This window comes from Nyctibius grandis, chromosome 7, assembly GCF_013368605.1.
Source record: "Nyctibius grandis isolate bNycGra1 chromosome 7, bNycGra1.pri, whole genome shotgun sequence".
In the NCBI taxonomy this organism is placed as follows: domain Eukaryota; kingdom Metazoa; phylum Chordata; class Aves; order Nyctibiiformes; family Nyctibiidae; genus Nyctibius; species Nyctibius grandis.
Window position 1 is genome coordinate 8,672,325 of NC_090664.1, and position 7,738 is coordinate 8,680,062.

The 7,738-nt window shown below is 48.7% G+C and overlaps 1 protein-coding gene across 3 annotated transcripts in view; it reads right to left on the bottom strand.

The window, feature by feature from the left end:
* ZDHHC3 (zinc finger DHHC-type palmitoyltransferase 3) overlaps positions 1–6,915 on the bottom strand; it is a 34,112-nt gene extending 27,197 nt beyond the window's left edge. For 2 of the 3 annotated variants that reach the window (XM_068405152.1, XM_068405154.1), the window contains exon 1: positions 6,800–6,915. The gene's annotated coding sequence lies outside the window, so the exon portion shown is untranslated. Of the gene's footprint in view, positions 1–6,574; positions 6,627–6,799 lie in introns of those variants that run through there. The other variant, XM_068405153.1, reaches the window with a different exon arrangement.
* Positions 6,916–7,738: the final 823 nt, after the last annotated feature.

Genomic DNA, 7,738 nt, shown 5'->3' on the forward strand with positions numbered 1-7,738 from the left:
AGAGAGCTGTACTTCCATTGGAATATTTTCAGAACTCCACACATGGTTAAAAAAACAAAAAACAAACACAAAAAAAAACAAAAACCAAACCAAACCCAACCCCAATCCAAACCCCCTAACAGGTCAAAACCTACTCCTCTCAGGTTAAAATGGCAAAAGCAATAGGGAAGGATCAGGCACGGGGCTTAACACTGCACTGACAGGACACCCGATGACTCTGATCAAAATGTCATAAGGCAAAGTCAGTACTGCTAGCCCTACTCCAGCCACCCCAGGAGCCGTGTAACAGGATTATGCCTAGTGCAGATAATTTTTCATTTTTCTTCTGGAAATTCAGGCCATATTGAGCGCTACAGTTTCAGCCCAAGTACTACATTACCAGCTATGCGTTTGCTTTTAGCAGGAGGCTCACAAAAATCTCAGATTCCCCTAAACCCTTTGGCCACTGAAGTCAAGCAATTTCAACAGTTTCAGTTCCCCTACTGAAGAAAAATGGCATAAAGAAATCAGAATGTAAATTATATTAAATCCATTAAAAATAATCTTAAAAAATTACAAAGCTTAAAACAAACTTGTGTTTTCTGAGGCTAAATGCACAGGCTTGGATTACCTGCCTTGGAAAGGGGGAAAGAGCACACAAAACCAGATGGTAACCCAGTTATAACGTTTTTCTACACATGAAGGGAGTAAGTGGCTATATTACAATGTTGCTTTATAGTCACAGTTTAGAAAACTGTTTACATCATTAAAAAATTATGCTTCATCAAAATAGTTAATTTTTTATTTTTAATGTATGTATTAATTTGAAGAGGACATGCATGAACAAGACCTTAGTAAAAATGGATCACACTCAAATTACATTTTTATTATTTTTATTAGAAGCACCTTACTAGAGGGGAAGATTTAATTGAAGACGTGCATTTCTGAAGAATACATTTGAGCAGGAATACGAATACGCAGAGGGAACTTCTCCCTTAGGAGATCAGGGGAGGTGGAAATCACCTCAAAGATATCTGTCAGATCTAGAAACTCCATCCTGAGGGCCTGGATCGGGCTAAGACTGACGGGCTCAAAAGAGACGCAGCCACATAAGACACAAACCCCACAGTTCTCCTCTCATTTACATCAGTGCAAACAAGAAGCAACTTCAACAGTGCCGGAGGAATTCCATTAGTAGCACTATAAGGAAAGTAAGGCCACGTTTTCTCAATTAAAAACATGGTTTTCTCCTATGCTACTGTTTGTGGTACGTAATCTCTCAGGACAGATGGTAACAGCTTCCTGGTTAATGTCTATATCGTTTCTGTTTAACTAATGGATATGTATCGTATAAATAAATTATAATGCAATAAAGACTGACCTAAGAGTCCGAGTTATCTGGTAAGTGTTGCACTCCCACCTACAAGGCTTGTCAGCTGCCAGCCTAAGCAAAGGAGAGGAGACAAAGACACTGTCCAAGGTACAGAGACACTGGACCACTATGGATGAGTGACAAAACTGGGGTAAGGTCTAAGAACAGGACACAAGTCACAAAGGCAACAGAGGCTAAGGTCAGGCTTGGATCTGACTTGGTCTGATCACAAGGTTAGTCATCTCAATAAGCTTTTGATCAAAAAGCCACAGAGATGGAAGGTGCTCCATAAAACTGCCATTGAGTACAAACCATTACAAAATAACTTATGGTTACCAGAACTGCAAGGGCAACAGAGAAATTCTGTCACTTCAGTCTCACAGTTTCCCAATAGACTAAATACACACGAGCTACTTAACCTATGTAAAAAGAGAAATATTAATCCTGAACATATAAATACAAAGCAGCTTTGTGGCATTGCCGCCTATCTGCAGTAAGTATCGGAAAGAAAGAGCAATCCTGCAGAAGGGAACGCGCTGGGAAACAGAAAACAACAAAAGGGGGTGTCATGCTTTGCCACAGCATTGCAGTTATCCTGAATAGCCTTATGAGAGACAGAACAGGAGAAGCAGTCCTGGTCTTCTAGACAGCTTTGCAATTTTGATGCTGACTCAGGACTTAAAACAGCAAGCCACTGGATTAAGGGAATTTAAATTCTCAATTTGCCTTGTATCAACTTTTTTTTTTTTTAAAAAAAAGGGAAAGACAAAAATTAAAGGGGGAAGGTTTGTCTATGCAACTGGTATTATTTTTAAGCATCTATTTTAAAAACTACACTGCTTTCACGGCATAAGGAACATATTTTTCAGAGAAGCAGAAAAGAGTTGCAGCTTTAACGTTTTAATCATAATAAGAAGCTGGCAGAGCCATGCTAGTCTAAAAAAATATTCTGAATATTATTTTTCAAGGCAGAGAGAGCACCTTGACTATCAGACACACCTTTTCACTCAGATGGCCTAACCCAGGGTTTGGCTCTCACCTGCTTCTGCTACAGCCCTCCCTTCACGAGCATGAACAAGTCACTCAGTCTCTTTGTATTTTATTCCCCTACTTGTACTTTACACTTCTTTCCTACCATAAAGGGGTAGGGAAGACATAGGTATGAAGGCTGTAAGCCATTTAGATTTTAGATCTAAATACTACACCTAAGCAGGTATCTAAACCAAATACAGAAAGACATAGGACATAAATTAAAACAGCATGTTAATAAAACAGGGACCAAAAAGTTACCACCTCTACCCTGAAAAGGCCTGAAGTGAAAAGGATGATTGTCATGATCCACCTTTGCAATGTTAAGAGCTAGCCTGGAAGAAACCTATGCTGCTACTTCAGAGGACTGGAAAACCCTGCAGGTTCAAAGCTGCTCTACGCTAAAGCTTTTGAAATGTAGTAAAGAACAATGGAGCTGGCAAACTAAGTATTTCTTGTTTTGCTCACTGTTGCATTAGCAAAGCACAAATGATCCCTGTCTCCATAAAAAAATACGGTTTCTGTGTCTAAACATGAATTTTGTTATCCTTTGAAATACTGAGAGTTGAAGACCAGGCTAACCGCAATACATAGTATATTGCTTATCTATTCTATGCTACATCGAACATCAGTGATTCAAGCAGCCATTGCAAAGAACAAAGATGTATATCACATTACTATCTCCCTTTATCGCCTGCTATGGCCCTCCAATATCTGTATCTATGGTACAGTACTACTGCCTTCCTGCTAGGACTGTAAATGTTTCATCATCTTTTTTTTTTTAAAAAAATAGCATAGTACTCCACACCACCTCTATTCACTCTATTTCCACTTGAGCCCATCTGTTTTAACTCCTGCATGCTGCACCGTGTTTAAGATCGGTCGCCCCTGTCAGTTCTGCATTATTGCAAAACTCACAGCTGAACTTCACAAACACGCCATCCACCACCGAGCTAGCAGCAAAAACATCACGGGCCTTGCATTTCCTCCCATTCGACATTCCTCTCTTGTCCAAGGGTATTAACACTGGGTCTTCTGTGTCCTTGTTTTACTTGCTGTTACAGCTCCTGGAACAGCAATTCCCAACATCCTTCTAGCCGAACCCTGCTGCTGTAGCCTTCCTTCTCATTCCCTTACTTTCCCATCCTTATCCTCTGCTAGTTTTTTTTTTCCTCCTTGCACGTAACAGGTCACCTTGTAACCCGGTGGGGTGAAGAGATATGGGGCTATAAACCTAGATAAATCTCTCTCCCATCTCCAGAAGCGCTCCCAAGCACCCCCCACCCTAGGGGCACAGCCAAAAGCAGGCGAAAGGAGTTAACATGCCAGTGCTCCTGTGGAGTAAGAGCCAGCACGCAGCTGCACCTTGCCTGTAACACCTTGCACCTCACTAGCTGGCAACTCCTGCTGTACGAGGCGGCCTTTGGCACCCACAGCCTGCAGAGGTAAGCTGGCTCGCTCTTCTGGAATCCCTCTCAAAAGGATGATGTGTAAAGTCTTACTGGCAGACTTGCTGCACTGCAGTTCCAGTCAAGTTACAGGCTGGTTTTTTTTTTTTTTATTATCTGCACAACCCAGGAAATATGCAGCTCTAACTAGGAAAGCTTTAACTTCTCATTTTCTCTAACGCAACCTTAAGTTTCACATTAGTTACGTGCACAAGTCAAATACGATCTTCCGGGTACCATCATTCACATCTCGTTTGCTTCAGCCAGCTAAGCGCAGGACAGGGAAAATAAAAACTGACAACAAGCTTTTCTATCTTGTCATATTTTACATTACCTGCTGTCTTCTCTCGGGAAGGCAGAAAAACTGTATTCCAGAATACCGCCCTATGAAAAAGGTCACATCCACACCGCAGAGGGCCCAGAGAAAACCATAAGCTCAGTCAATTAACATCTGCAGAGACTGGCTGAGCTACAGCCAAGCCATTTTCAGACTGACACCACTGTGGGTGCCCATTACCTACCCTGTGGTCTCCTCTACAGGAGAGAGATCCCATTATAGATGTATGGGAAATGTCTCCACGAGCAAGCTTCATGGCTGCATGAGCAAGTTTCCCTGAAATAATGCAACACCTGGGTCTAAACTGCATTGACTATGCGACACTGCTAGTGCCTATTCTGTGTGAGAGGCACAGCAACCCACCCATCAAGATAAGTAAATTCATATTAGATAAGAAAAAGAGATTCACCAAAGCTGAGTTAACATTGAGTTGACAGGCTACATACGTACTGTTAGACTATCAGTTTTTCCCCTTTGCTGACACAAAGAAACTGCCCAGAAAAGACACATAACTACTTGGGCACAGCAGACCAGCATCTGCTGTAAGAATTAAGCATTCATCTTCTCGCAACCTGCTCCCAATAGCTGCATTCAATTACATTTTGACATTTTTGCCTACTACCAAACAAGCAATTTCAAATAGAAATACACACCCTGTCTGTAAATACTTAAAAATGAAAACTAAAAAAGAAGCAGAAATGTATGCAAAAACACCCAGGAGGTGTTAAGTGTTGCAGCAAATATTTTAGCTTTCAGGCAGACCTTACATTTGCCTTTTTATTAACCTACAACCGCACAGAGCTTCTTGGTTGCACCTTCTAAATCTCAATGAGCATCCAGTCAGACACAACTTACTACCACAAGCAGCTCCCATTGGTATGACAGATACTATTGCGTCAGTGAGACAGCACCAAGAGCTACGCTGACAGAGTCGTAGTGTTGGAAGGACCGGATCTTTATTGCACATGGGGCTGCATTTTCAAAGACACATTAACGTGTGGCTCCCCTTATAATGACTCTTATCACTGAAATGCCTATAACGCTATACAAAAGACTTATTTGTTGCTTTCACTAAGCAAAGAAAAACGTGGTACTCACTAAAGTCTTGCTGCCTATACCACCAGGCATCAGAGGCAGTCACTCACCGCACCCCGCCAGCCCCTTCTCTGTGATCCCACTGTATCAGAACGACCATCCGAATTTGGGCTCCTTTCCCACAGATCTGACATCGCGCACCTTTGCCGTGACGGGAGTCTGGCACACAATCTCCCTCTCACACGCCAAAAAATATAGTTTATCTTTTCTGAATCAGGATCAAAGCAAAGAAATCTAAACAAGCTCTGGTGTCCACCCGGCATCCCTCACTGGCACGCAGGCTGCCGGAGAGCGCATTGGAGACTGGACCGCTGCCTCCTCCCCTGTGCCTGTGTTTTCTTGAAGATTGTTTTCTAATGAGCCATCGCGAGTGTTCGCTTCTTCCAAAAAATTACTTTTCAGAAGTACCGCAGTAATACTTTGAACCTGCTGTTTAAAACCAGCCAAGATTACTTCCTATTAACGCATAACTCGCCATCCATTCCAACTAAACCCGGGACAGTACAGTGACATGGTTTCAACACAGATTACTCCCCACGCTGAAGTTGCAACTGCCCTACGGTCCCCGCTGGACAGCCGGGGTGACCGCGGCCACCTCTGAAGCGAGAGGGTCCGCTCCACTGTCCCGCCGCTCGCCTACGGACACGTTTCATCACTGCAGCTCATTAAGAGATTGCAGGACCCCGCTTCATCACTGCAATTCAGTAACAGACCACAGGACCCCAACGAAATTGCTGGAGGCTCCGAGTTCAAATTTCCTGCCGAGGGGACGTGACGCTGCTCCGAACTGCCCCTGGAGCAGACCTAAATCACGTATTTAGCCCAGTATTATTTAATACACGTAGCCTCGCAGTGCTCAAAGGCCAGCGCTGGAAGGCGGCGGGTCAGGAGGCGCGCGGGAGCCCACCGCCCCTTTTCCGACCGATGCCGACAGCCCCAGAAGACGCCGCTGCGGGACGCGACCCGCCGCCCTGCACGCCCAGCCCCTGCCCGGGGTCCCGGCGGAGGGCACGCGGGGCACCGAGCGGCCTTTGGCCGGCCGCGCCATCCTCCCCTCCACACCCGCACCGCAAACGGGCTACGCAGGAAGTGGACCCCGGGCGCGCCGGGCAGGGCCGGAGCGCAGGCGGCGGGCGCGGCCCCCGCCTCAGCCCCGGCGACGGGATGGCCGCGCCGCGCCGCTCCCCTCAGGCGGGCGACGGCGGCCCACTCCCGCCGCTCCCGCCCGCCTCCGCCGGTGCACACCTGCCCGCGCGGGCGCGGCGCGGCGCGGCGGGCCGCCCCCCCGTCCCGGCTGTCAGTCGCACCACCTACCCCACAGGCCGCCGCCGCCGCCGCGGGTCCGGCGCGCGCCCCGCCGCCCCCACGCCGCGCGCGCGACCGCACGCCGCCCCCACGCAGCGCCGCGCCGCGCCCCGCCGGCCAAGGCTGCCCCGCGCGGCGCCGCGCGCCCCATCCGCCCCGCCGCGCCGGGGAGCCCGCGCGCGGCAGCGGCACCGCACGGCGCCCCCCGCCCCCCACTCCCCGCCCGCCCCTTACGCTGGCTCGGCGAGGAGGTGGGGCGGCCGCCGGCAGGAACCAGGAAGTGTGCGGCGGCGGCGGCGGGAGGCAGCGCGCAGCCCCTGCCCGGCCTTGCCCTGCCCTTCCCGCCCCGCCGCCGGGCGCGGCGCGGGGGGCTCCCGGGCCCAGGGGCGGGCAGCGGCGCTGCGCCCGGCGGGGCTCGGCCCAGCCGCCGGGGTGCCACAGGGCCCCGCCTGTGCCCAGTGCGCGTTTACGTCTCGGGCGTGCGGGGGGCGGGAAATGTGGGTGTTGTGAGGGAAAAATAACCTTTTTTTTTTTTTTTTTAAACGTGGGCTTCCCGGCGCGCCCCGGAGCCCCGGAGCAGTTGGGGTGTTCTTGGTTTGCTGTGGCGTGCAGGAGAGGAGAGCGTACGGCTGCAGGTGTCATCGCACCCAGGCACCTGCCTGCTGGCAGGCAGAGCGACGGTGAAGAGTGCTCGAAGCTCTCCGTGTCGGGGCACTGCCCCGTGTTTGCAGCCTCGCCAGGCGTTAATCACCGGGCGCCAATTTTTCCGTTTCAGGTGGTTCCCTGACTTTATTTCAGCCCAACGCATGTCAGCCATTTACCATAGTGAGGTTAGAGGAAAAGACATTGTTTTGCCCACATTTAAAAAAAAAAAACAAACTGGCATCCTTTTTGTCTGATAACCTTTGCCATTGCCATGCCTTGGAGACGGGAATTTGAATGCAGCACGAAGTGCTCTTCGGAGCAAGGGGATGCCTTCTGCCACCCCCGAGGAAAAACAAGCCAGACTGGGGCTTCAAGATAGTTGGTTAGCATTCAAGGACTGCTTCTTCCGAGCTCAAGATCAGAGCATCCCAGCAGGTAGGAAGTCAAGGAAGGGTACCAGGAGACCTGCATGGTTAAACAGGGAACTGCTGGGCAAACTCAAGTGGAAGAAGAGGGTGAACAGATCAT